Source organism: Pelophylax lessonae (genome assembly GCF_965119305.1).
Source record: "Pelophylax lessonae genome assembly, chromosome: 11".
Classification (NCBI taxonomy): Eukaryota; Metazoa; Chordata; class Amphibia; order Anura; family Ranidae; genus Pelophylax; species Pelophylax lessonae.
Genome location: NC_138778.1, coordinates 7896652 through 7909979, shown reverse-complemented (window position 1 = coordinate 7909979; position 13328 = coordinate 7896652).

Sequence of the window (13328 nt, the reverse complement as noted above, 5' to 3'; positions counted from 1 at the left end):
CATCAGAGAGCCCCCTTACATCAGGTGTCCCCATCAGAGTTCCCCTTTACATCAGTGTCCCCATCAGAGTCCCCCTTACATCAGGTGTCCCCATCAGAGTTCCCCTTTACATCAGGTGTCCCCATCAGAGTGCCCCCTTACATCAGGTGTCCCCATCAGAGTGTCCCCTTACATCAGGTGTCCCCATCAGAGAGCCCCTTTACATCAGGTGTCCCCATCAGAGAGCCCCCTTACATCAGGTGTCCCCATCAGAGTTCCCCTTTACATCAGTGTCCCCATCAGAGTCCCCTTTACATCAGGTGTCCCCATCAGAGTTCCCCTTTACATCAGGTGTCCCCATCAGAGTGCCCCCTTACATCAGGTGTCCCCATCAGAGTGTCCCCTTACATCAGGTGTCCCCATCAGAGAGCCCCTTTACATCAGGTGTCCCCATCAGAGAGCCCCCTTACATCAGGTGTCCCCATCAGAGTTCCCCTTTACATCAGTGTCCCCATCAGAGTCCCCCTTTACATCAGGTGTCCCCATCAGAGAGCCCCCTTACATCAGGTGTCCCCATCAGAGAGCCCCCTTACATCAGGTGTCCCCATCAGAGTTCCCCTTTACATCAGGTGTCCCCATCAGAGTTCCCCTTTACATCAGGTGTCCCCATCAGAGTTCCCCTTTACATCAGGTGTCCCCATCAGAGAGCCCCCTTACATCAGGTGTCCCCATCAGAGTGCCCCCTTACATCAGGTATCCCCATCAGAGTGCCCCCTTACATCAGGTATCCCCATCAGAGTGCCCCCTTACATCAGGTGTCCCCATCAGAGTGCTCCCTTACATCAGTGTCCCCATCAGAGAGCCCCCTTACATCAGGTGTCCCCATCAGAGTACTCCCTTACATCAAGTGTCCCCATCAGAGTGCCCCCTTACATCAGGTGTCCCCATCAGAGTGCCCCCTTACATCAGGTGTCCCCATCAGAGTGCCCCCTTACATTAGGTGTCCCCATCAGAGTGCTCCCTTACATTAGGTGTCCCCATCAGAGTACTCCCTTACATCAAGTGTCCCCATCAGAGTGCCCCCTTACATCAGGTGTCCCCATCAGAGTGCCCCCTTACATCAGGTGTCCCCATCAGAGTGCCCCCTTACATCAGGTGTCCCCATCAGAGTGCTCCCTTACATTAGGTGTCCCCATCAGAGTGCTCCCTTACATTAGGTGTCCCCATCAGGGAGCCTCCTTACATTAGGTGTCCCCATCAGAGTTCCCCCTTACATCAGGTGTCCCCATCAGAGTGTCCCCTTACATCAGGTGTCCCCATCAGAGAGCCCCTTTACATCAGGTGTCCCCATCAGAGTGCTCCCTTACATCAGTGTCCCCATCAGAGAGCCCCCTTACATCAGGTGTCCCCATCAGAGTTCCCCTTTACATCAGTGTCCCCATCAGAGTCCCCCTTTACATCAGGTGTCCCCATCAGAGTGCCCCCTTACATCAGGTGTCCCCATCAGAGAGCCCCCTTACATCAGGTGTCCCCATCAGAGTTCCCCTTTACATCAGGTGTCCCCATCAGAGTTCCCCTTTACATCAGGTGTCCCCATCAGAGTGCCCCCTTACATCAGGTGTCCCCATCAGAGTGCCCCCTTACATCAGGTGTCCCCATCAGGGAGCCTCCTTACATTAGGTGTCCCCATCAGAGTGCTCCCTTACATCAGGTGTCCCCATCAGAGTGCCCCCTTACATCAGGTGTCCCCATCAGAGTGCCCCCTTACATTAGGTGTCCCCATCAGAGTGCCCCCTTACATTAGGTGTCCCCATCAGAGTGTCCCCTTACATCAGGTGTCCCCATCAGAGTGTCCCCTTACATCAGGTGTCCCCATCAGAGTGCCCCCTTACATTAGGTGTCCCCATCAGAGTGCCCCCTTACATCAGGTGTCCCCATCAGAGAGCCCCCTTACATCAGGTGTCCCCATCAGAGTTCCCCTTTACATCAGGTGTCCCCATCAGAGTTCCCCTTTACATCAGGTGTCCCCATCAGAGTGCCCCCTTACATCAGGTGTCCCCATCAGAGTGCCCCCTTACATCAGGTGTCCCCATCAGGGAGCCTCCTTACATTAGGTGTCCCCATCAGAGTGCTCCCTTACATTAGGTGTCCCCATCAGGGAGCCTCCTTACATTAGGTGTCCCCATCAGGGAGCCTCCTTACATTAGGTGTCCCCATCAGAGTGTCCCCTTACATTAGGTGTCATCATCAGAGTGCCCCCTTACATTAGGTGTCCCCATCAGGGAGCCTCCTTACATTAGGTGTCCCCATCAGAGTGCCCCCTTACATCAGGTGTCCCCATCAGAGTGTCCCCTTACATTAGGTGTCCCCATCAGAGTGCTCCCTTACATCAGGTGTCCCCATCAGAGTGCCCCCTTACATTAGGTGTCCCCATCAGAGTGCCCCCTTACATTAGGTGTCCCCATCAGAGTGTCCCCTTACATCAGGTGTCCCCATCAGAGAGCCCCTTTACATCAGGTGTCCCCATCAGAGTGCTCCCTTACATTAGGTGTCCCCATCAGGGAGCCTCCTTACATCAGGTGTCCCCATCAGAGTGCCCCTTTACATCCGATGTCTCTCCGCTCTCACTTGACATGAAGACATGACAGATATGAAGGAATACATATTGTTTTTTTTTTTTTTTTGGGGGGGGGGGAGTGTTATAGTCTTGTAAAATGATTTTATTTTTTTTATCCTTGTTTATAGGATTTTCTTTTTTTTATGCAACCGATAAAAAAAAAAATTATATATATATTATATATAAGGTAAAAGTAAGTAAAAATAAATACTTCTTCTGTTTTGCTCAGTTTGTTGCTGTAGATAACAAGTATATATTTTATTTATTGTCTTTATTACATATACATTTTACTCAATATTTTTCCCTATTAAAAATAACGATTCTGGTACAAAGCATTGCAAAGTTCTTTACAGATGAAATAATATAAGGTCAAAATTGGGTGCCCTGTGCATTGCCCACCATTAATAGACTTTAGCACTGGCACCCAAAAGCCAATCCACAAATAACCCTCTGCGGCCAGAAGATGGCAGTGTTCCTCTGAATAACGCATTACTTGCAGGATGGACACAAATAAAAGCCTACGATATTTTAAAAAATAATAAAAATAAGCAGGGTATTTATTAAATTAGAAAAACTCCACTTTTATTTTTGTTTTATTTAAACACTGGCTCACCAAGCTGTAATTGCAGGGAAAGGCGGTCCTACAAAGTATTGACTCCGGGGGGGGGGGGGGGGGGGGTGAATACAAATGCATCCACACTTTTCACAGATTTATTTGTAAAAAATTTGGGAAACCATTTATCATTTTCCTTCCACTTCACAATTCTGTGCCACTTTGTGTTGGTCTATCACATAAAACCCCAATAAAATATGTTTACGTTTTTGGTTGGAAATTTCAAGGGGTGTGAATACTTTTTCAAGGCACTGTATCTGTAATTATGTGCAGCCCCAATTCCAATAAAAAGTTGGGCGCTGTGTAAAATCTACATAAAAAAACAGAATGCAATGATTTGCAAATCTTATAAATCCATATTTTATTCACAATAGAAAACATATCAAATGTTTAAATTAACCACTTTACCACCGGAGGATTTTGCTGTCTTCCGTCCAGGCCACTTTTTGCGATTCGGCGCTGTGCGACTTTAACTGACAATTGCGCGGTTGTGCGACGCCGTACCCAAACGAAATTTACGTCCTTTTTTTCCCACAAACAGAGCTTTCTTTTGGTGGTATTTGATCACCTGTGCGATTTCTACTTTTTGCGCTATAAACAAAAAAAGAGCGTTTATTTTGAAAAAATAACAATATTTCTCTCTCGCTCATTGACAGACGTAGTCTTCTTGATTCTCAAGAGCTGGGTTATGTTGTCTCCGCAGGAGTAGGACTAGGCAGAAAGACAAAACGTTCTGGCTCCACCCTAGGGGGCAGTCCCTGAGGGTATATCCTCCCTCTCTCTGCTACAGGGAATCAGTTTTTTTCTGTCTAGTCAGGAGTAAGGACCTAAGTTCCTTGCTGGGATCTTTTGGTCCTGGCAAGACTTTTTTTCTTTAAGAAAAAGACATTTTTTTAGGTAGTTTTCTCCAGTGTTTTTTTCCTGTGAGATCTTCAAGCAAAAATGCCGGACTGGGCGACACTTGTGGTCACCCCAGCCGGCCTACGAGCGCGCGCAGACCATGGCATTGCGCTTGGTCGGCCGCGACATATTCAAGTAAGTATGCGGGGCCGGGCGACGGGCTGGATGTTGAGATCCAGTGGTCACCCCGGTTTCTGCCTACGAGCGCGTGCAGACCAGAGCTCCGCGCTGGGTCGGCCGCGACGGAGTCCCAGTGGAGGGACTGACCTTGCGAGTTAAAAGTCTCGCTTGGACGCCAGGTACCAGAGAGTCGAGGCGTCCGGAGTGGTCCACAAACCCCCACCCCGGTGGAGAGGGTATTGTGAAGAGAGGGTGCCTGTCGGTTCGGAAACTGCACTGCATCGGTTGGTGAGCCTTGGGGGTCCCTCTCTCTCTCTGTGGGATCGAGAAGCAGGTACTCTGAGGGGCGCTATTGCGCTAGGGGGAGACACACAAAAAAAAAAGAAAAAGTTTTTTTGTTTTTCTGGCAAAGGTGTCCTGTATTAACATGGACCCTGCCACTCATGTATCTCCTCCGGATCCCCTCGAGGGGTCTGCGGGATCCTCCAGCACCCCATTGACAATTGAATCTTTGTCAGCTATTATGGAAACTTTTGTGTCCCGGGTGGAAGTGGCTTGTCAGGGACAGGGCGCGAGAAAGCGACCCCCGCCTAACCCCTTATTATCTGTAACCTCGGATTCAGACTCTGAGCCTATTTCTGCAGTTGCAGGTACTTCATCTGGGATTGGTGTCTCGGGTCCTGTCTCTTCAGACAGTGAGGAGGATGTTTCGGCATCAGCCATAGCCCGAGAGGAAGCGTTGGTAAACGCACTCATTGTATCTGTGCAAGAGACCTTAAGGTTACAGGGTATTCCATCAGAAATAGCTGAAACTGAAATCCCTTTTGGGACTAAAAAACGCATCAAAGTGGCGAAGGTTTTTCCATTGCCCAAATGTTTTGGCAATCCAATCGAAGAAGAATGGCGTCTGCCAAAACGCACTTTTACTATTTCTAAACGCATTGACAGGCGTTATCCGTTTGAGGAAACCCTTATTAAGAAATGGACAGAACCACCTGTGGTGGATTCACCAATTGCTAGACTGAATAAAGCCACGGTTATTCCTTTAGAAGACGCTCCGTCTTTTAAAGATCCAGTGGATCGCAAGATAGAAGCTATGTCTCGCACCATGTTTTCCTTGATTGGATCAGCTTTCAGACCTATAATAGCTATTGGTCTGGTTTCGCAGGCTGTAACTGAATGGACCAAGTGGTTACGCCGGGACTTAGAAGAGGTCCCTCAGGCGGTATCAGATTTGTTGGAACAAATGATACAGGGGTTACAGTTTGTGTGTGATGCGGCGTTAGACGCCACTCCATTATTGGCGCGAGCATCTGTCTCAGCAGTGGTTCTCAGGCGTACACTGTGGCTAAAAGGTTGGCTAGCCGACCAAGGTTCCAAAAAAGCATTGGCAAATATCCCCGTTTCAGGAGAGCGTCTATTTGGAACCAACTTAGATGAGATCATCAAAGATCTCACGGGTGGAAAGAGCACCTTTTTACCGCAAAATTTTAAAGGTAGAGGAACTCGTCAAAGACGAGGGCCTTCTTTTTCTGCTCACAAGAGGTTTTTTCGTCCCGCGGGTGAAAAAACTAAGTCCTCCAAAGCTCCTGCAGGAGGCGTCAGGGGTCGTTGGTCGGGCAAGCAAAAGCCCGCCCCCTCCAGACCTGAAGATAAACCATCCAAAGCCTGAAGGTGCGCCCCCACCCATAACTGGGGTGGGGGGACGTCTTCGCCGGTTCCCGGATCCATGGCTTTCCAGAATCCCGGACAAATGGGTTTGCGAAGTCATAAGGTCAGGGTACAAGATCGAGTTTCGATCTCTCCCACCGGCGCGATTCTTCCCTTCCAATATCCGACTATCCTCAGATCGTTTAGAAGATCTGCAGAGAGCAGTCACAGATTTACTACAACAAGGAGTGGTAGTCCACGTTCCTTGGACAGAACGGTTTCAAGGGTTTTATTCAAACCTGTTTACAATACCCAGGAAAGAGGGCAAAGTGCGTCCAATTCTGGACTTAAGAGCACTCAATTCTTTCGTCAACATAAGAAGATTCAGAATGGAGTCCATTCGCACGGTAGCAGCCTTCCTGCATCCAGGGGATGTCCTAGCGTCCATAGACATCAAGGACGCCTATCTTCACATTCCCATTTTCGCAGGACATCAGCGGTTTCTACGCTTTTCCGTAGAGGAGAACCACTATCAGTTCGTGGCGTTACCTTTCGGTCTCGCCACGGCTCCGCGGGTCTTCACAAAGGTGTTGGCCCCAATGTTGGCACTTCTGCGCCAAAGAGGTATATCGATCCTTGGTTACCTAGACGATCTTCTGCTTCATGCAGAGTCTCCTCAGACCTTGCTACAAAACATAGAAATTACTATGATTTCTTTACAGGAATTCGGGTGGCTGGTGAACCAGCAAAAGTCATTTCTGGTTCCCACCCAGAGGCTCGAATATCTGGGTCTAATTCTAGACACAGTCAGGACAAGAGTTTTTCTTTCGGTAGGGAAACTCCGAAAGATTCAATCAGCAGTCCAGTTGTTACTGTCCAACAGCTGGTCTTCCCTTCGGACTTGCATGAGGGTTCTGGGGTTGATGGTGGCTTCGTTCGAAGCAGTCCCATTTGCCCAGTCCCATACCCGAATTCTTCAGCAAGAGATTCTCCTCAGATGGAATCGGAATCCGGAATCCCTGGACAATCAGATCCGATTGAGCAAACAGACCAGAGAGTCTCTGGTCTGGTGGCTTCGGTCTCCAATGCTCAGCCAGGGAAAGTCATTTCTGCCAATATATTGGACGATAGTGACCACGGATGCCAGTCTATCCGGATGGGGAGGAATTCTCGGTCAGTTATCTGTCCAGGGACTTTGGTCCCCGGAAGAATCCAGGTTACCGATAAATGTATTGGAACTGAGAGCGATCAGACTTTGTCTGATTCACTGGACCGAGCAGCTCCAGGGCAGCCCGGTTCGGATCCAGTCGGACAATGCCACGGCCGTGGCTTATGTCAATCACCAGGGGGGCACCAAGAGTGTCCGAGCGGCCAAAGAAGTGGCTTGCATTCTTCGCTGGGCGGAACGATTTGTTCCAGCAATCTCTGCGGTGTTCATTCCGGGGGTGGAGAATTGGCAGGCAGATTATCTCAGCCGTCAGACCCTGGATCAGGGGGAATGGTCCCTCCATCCAGACGTTTTCCACCAGTTGTGCCTACGGTGGGGCACCCCCGGTGTGGATCTGTTGGCATCACGACTCAACAGGAAAGTTCAGAGATTCGTGGCTCGCTCCCGCGATCCTCTAGCAGAAACCGCAGATGCACTGATCGCCCCGTGGGGGCAATACCAGCTAATATATGCCTTCCCTCCTCTCGCGTTACTGCCAAGACTTCTTCGCAGGATAGAGGAGGAAGGAATTCCAGTAATCCTGGTAGCTCCGGACTGGCCTCGTCGAGCTTGGTACGCCGACATGGTCAGACTGGTGGCGGACGTCCCGTGGAGACTTCCTCTCAGGGAGGATCTACTGTCTCAGGGACCGATCTTCCATCCTGCTTTACGATCGCTGGCTTTAACGGCCTGGCTATTGAGACCCAGGTGCTGAAGGACAAAGGTTTGTCAGCTTCAGTTATTCCTACTCTAGTTGAAGCAAGGAAAGCGACTTCCAGAAAGATTTATCATCGCACATGGAAGTCCTACATTGCATGGTGTGAACCTTTGGGGTTCCGTCCTCGGTCTTATTCGATTAGTCGAATATTGGCTTTTCTGCAACAAGGGGTTGAGCAGAAACTGGCCTTGAGTACTATCAAGGGTCAGGTCTCAGCATTAGCCATTTTCTTTCAGAAGCCTTTGGCTACTCATTCCTTAGTGCGGAATTTCATCCAGGGGGTGCGACATCTGGCTCCGCCAGTGCACGCGCCGTTACCCCCCTGGGATCTTAATTTAGTGTTGTCGGTTCTTCAGAAACCTCCCTTTGAAGATATTAGGGAGATTCCTCTACCTACGTTGTCCCAGAAGGTGGCCTTCTTGGTGGCTATTACTTCTGCACGCAGGGTGTCAGAACTGGCCGCATTATCTTGTCGTTCACCATATCTGGTGGTTCATAGAGATAAGGTGGTTCTTCGTCCGAATCCATCCTTCCTACCAAAAGTGGTTTCAGAATTTTATCTGAATGAAGAAATTGTATTACCTTCCCTGTGTCCTAAGCCCAGTCATCCTCGGGAGTTTGCTTTACACTCCTTGGATGTGGTCCGGGCGATCAGGGTATACTTGAAAACGACAGACTCGTTTCGCAAGTCGGATTCACTTTTTGTGATCCCAGATGGACCCAAAAAGGGGTTGCCTGCATCTGCCGCGACCATTTCCAGATGGATCAGACAGACGGTAGTACAGGCTTATTCTATTAAGGGTCGGGAGCCCCCGTTCCCTGTTAAGGCGCACTCCACTCGGGCACTTAGTGCGTCATGGGCCTTTCGCCATCAGGCGTCAGTGGTCCAGGTGTGCAAGGCGGCTACCTGGTCGTCGGTGCATACCTTTTCTAAACATTATAAAGTTGATGTAATGGCATCGTCTGATGCCTCGTTTGGCCGCAAGGTTTTGCAGGCCGCAATTTGAGGAGACCAGTGGTCTACCTCGAGGGTTTTTTCCGTTGGAAAATTTTTCTTTAGTCTCATTCTTTGTTTATAATGAGCCTTTAAAACTTCTAGTTTGGCACCGGTTGGGCCTTCTAGATTGGATTTGATTTTGTCAATCCCACCCCTCATTTGTGGCACTGCTTCTGGATGTCCCAGCTCTTGAGAATCAAGAAGACTACGTCTGTCAATGAGCGATAGAGAAAAATGGATTTTTGTAAGATCTTACCGTAAAATCCTTTTCTCTTAAGCTCATTGACAGACGTAGTACCCGCCCCTCTATCATTGAGTTGGGTTGGGTTAAATTCTCTGTACTGCTTTAAAACAGAACTGATTCCCTGTAGCAGAGAGAGGGAGGATATACCCTCAGGGACTGCCCCTAAGGTGGAGCCAGAACGTTTTGTCTTTCTGCCTAGTCCTACTCCTGCGGAGACAACATAACCCAGCTCTTGAGAATCAAGAAGACTACGTCTGTCAATGAGCTTAAGAGAAAAGGATTTTACGGTAAGATCTTACAAAAATCCATTTTTTTCACATTTTTTTATATGAAATTCCCCCCAAAAAAAATGTAAAAATCAAATTTTTTTAAAATTTTTGGCCAATTTGTTTTATGCTACCTATGTTTAGTAAAAAAAATCGCAATAAGCGTATTTTGATTGGTTTGCGCAAAAGTTATTGCGTTTACTAACTAAGGGAAAGATTTCTGTCATTTTTGGTGTTTTTTTTTAACGCGTAATGGCGGTGATCTGCGATTTTTTTTTTTTACGGGACTGTGACATTGCGGCGGACAGATCGGACCCTTGACTGACATTTTTGACACTTTTGGGGGTACCAGTGACTATCTACAGTAATCAGTGCTATATATATGCACTGTTACTGTAAAAATGACACTGGCAGGGAAGGGGTTAATTTTATTGGAGAGGGAGGGGTTAATGTATGCCTGGTGCTTACTGACGTGTGTGGGGGGGGAGGTGACTGAGTGACACAGGGACAGATCGCATGTTCAGCTATGCTGAACACTCCGATCTGTCAGTCCCTGTCACTATGGAGATCCGCCCGCTGTGTTTACACACAGCGGGCGGATCTCCAGACTCGATCCCCGACGATCGGGGCAGAGCAGCGGCAATCGCCGCTGCTCCTCCCCTGGCCTGACTCCCGCTGTGAATGAACACAGCGGGAGCGAGCCTCCGGCGGCGCGCGAGCGGCGCCCACAAGGGGCGGAGTCCAGCGACGTAGGTCTACGTCGCTGGACGGGATTGCGGCACTTTGCCGCAGTAGCCTCCATGTGAGCGGGGCTAAAGTGGTTAAGAAAATGTAAAATTTTAAGAAAAAAATAAGATCATTTTCAAATTGATGGCAGCAACATGTCTAAAAAAAAGTTGGGGTGGTGCCATGTTTAGCATCCCTTCTTCTTTTAACAAGAAACTCTGTAAACGTCTGGGAACTGAGCAGACCAGTTGTTGGAGTTTTGGGAGAGGAATGTTGTCCCATTTTTGCCTGACCAAATATTTTCAATTGGTGAAAGGTCTGGACTGCAGGTTAGGCCCTTGGACTCTTCTACTACGAAGCAATGCTGTTGTCATAGATGTCTGGATAGGAGCATACGCTGCTCTAAAACCTGGACATGTCTTTCAGCATTGATGGTGTCTTTCCAGATGTGCAAGGCAAGGCTTGACAAATTTTCCTGTAATCTAGGAGCCAGCTAAAAAAGTTAGGAGCCAGTTTTTTTTTTTTTTTAACAAACAACCAAGCTTTATTTCCAAAAAAAATAACGTACTAAATTTACACATAAAGACGACTAGAACCCCACTCTCCTCTATAGCGCAATCGGATGGAAACAGACTGTCTGTCTGTTTCCATCCGATCTGATCCACGGGATGGATGGAAAATAGAACCACCATCCGTCTCTTTTTGGCAGACAGGATCAGATGGCGGCAGATTACAGCTCCATAGAGGAGACTGAAGGGTCCGATCAGGTCTGCCTGAAAAACTGACAGGCGGACCTGATCAGACAGCCCATGTGAAAGGGGCCTTCGGCTGTGGCATGGCGATGAGGGAAAAAAAAAATTATATATTATTATATAATATATAATTTTTTTTTATAATTAAAAAAAAATAGAAAAATAAATGTTTTATTTTTTATAATTAAAAAAAGAAAAAAATATTTTTTCTTTTAATAATTTAAAAAAAAAGAAAAAAATATATATATTTTTTTATTAATTTAAAAAAATAAATTAATAATTAATAACCACACTCCCTGTCCACTTACCTTTTAAGCAAAGGTAAGTGGACAGGGAGATAAAGCCTGCAAAAACTTCCCTCTCATCTCCTCTTGGGGAAGGAGATGGACAGGTAGGGGAAATTAGTTACTGCTTGTCAAACTCCCGGCCACCACAAGAGGGCGCCAGTTCCCCGTTCTCTCACTGAAGAAGGCAGAAAAGCCGCTGCCTCAAATTTCTCACGGCGTGGTAGTCCGTGCACTTGGTGAGTGGTGGGGGGGGGGGTGCTAAAGGGATAGGACACCTCTTGCAGTGCACCCCAGGCGCCAGGTCGCCAATTCTAGTCGCCAATGCGACCTGGCGCCCGGGGTTTGTCAAGCCCTGGTGCAAGGTACCCATTCCATACACACTAAAGCCCCCCCCCCCCCATTCCTTACACACTAAAGCCACCCCCCCCCAATCAGAGATGCAGGCTTTTGACCTGAGCACTGATAACAAGCTGGAAGATCCCTCTCCTCTTTAGTCCACAGGACACGGCACCCATGGTTGCCAAGTAGAATGTCAAATTTCATTTCGTCTGACCGCAGAACAGTTTTCCACTTTGCAACAGACCATTTTACATGAGCTTTGGCCCAAAGAAGACGACCTTTCTGGATCATGTACAGATCTGGCTGCTTCTTTGCAGAATAGAGCTTTACCTTACATTTTTGGATGACATGGTGAACCGAGTTCACAGGCAGTGATTCTGAGTATTTCTGAGCCCATGCAGTAATTTCCATCACAGAATCATGTCTGTTTTTAATGCAGCTCCGTCTGAGGGTCTGAACATCACCGGGGTCCAGTATTGCGCATGACACTCAAAAAATTCACGTCAAGTGACGCTGGTAAATTTGGTCTGGACAGTTAGATGTCAGCGACCTCTGGTCATGAAAGGGTTAATATGTGAATGCACTTGGTCAAACGTAGAATATAACTAAAGGCAAAACTTTTTTTTGGATAGAATAGCGAAGTGGTTGAAGCCGCCGGCAGGTCTTTATTGCTGTCGTTGCCGTTGTTTGGAAGATTAAAGCCTCGTACACACGCAACGAATTTCTGCCGACCGGTCATCCGTCTTTTGCCCAGAGTGTTGTCTGTTGGTTGGAATGTGCCTAGACTGCACACGAATTTTCCCGTACAACAGAATTCTACTTCAGAAGTGATGTCATGTGTTGGATTGCTTTGTATGTGTTCTTTCATCTCTGAGCATGCCCAGTCTTGCTATTAAGATTTTTCCCCATCGAAATCTGTACTAATGAGACAAAAATCGGACGTGTTTTGACGGAGGACAAAAATTTTTATAGCCTGCACACCAGGATTTTTTCGGCCGAAAAGTCGGAGTCGGTTGTCGAGAGCACCATACTAACAAGCCGAAAATCGGCAGATCGGTCGTCGGACGAAAATTCCCGGCCGAATTTCCACTCGTGTGTACGGGGCTCTACTCCCAAAATAATTTGTCTGGATTACCATAAATCCAGAATTTTGAGTTGCCACGGCACAGGAATGGAGAGGAAATCTTCCAATGGGGGGAATCTTCTTCTCGTCACAATGAAGAGGAGATTTCTGTCACATTGGGAAAGATATCCTCTCACTTCCTGTAGTCTATAAAACAGGAAATTAAATCTCCCTAATGAGATACAGATGGCAAAAAATAGATTTTAACTTGCGGTGCCGATACTAAGCATTTGTGTGAGTATCGGTACTCGCTCCAATGCTCCCAATACTGAAACTTGTACTTTGCGGTGCGATGTGCATCAATAAAAAAAGAATGGGTGTAAATCGCACTGCAAAGAATTGCATGTAATTATAACAGGAATGCAGTGCGACTCCCCCAACCACTCCTGTGCGTGTGTATAAAAAGGGATTAACCACTTGCCGACCGCGCAAGTAGATATACTGCGGCGGTCAGCCCCTCACAGGCAAAGTGACGTATATATATACGTCACTAGCCTGTGAGGCTCTGGGGAGCGAGCACGCGCAGCCGGAGGCGCGCTCTTGCGCAGTCACGGACCCCCCCCCCCGCGCGTGTGACCGGTGGACCCGATGTCCGCCGGTCACTCTGCGATCGTCGCTGCAGAGGGAGAAAGTCAGGCGACTAGTGTAAACAATCCGCCTGTCATTCTCCCCTGTGTAGAAACACTGATCATACGGTCCTATTATGTAGGACCGTTGATCATTGTTCCTACAGCTCAAGCCACAGCCAATCACAGTTAGAATCACGCCCCTATGGACACACACAGCCCCT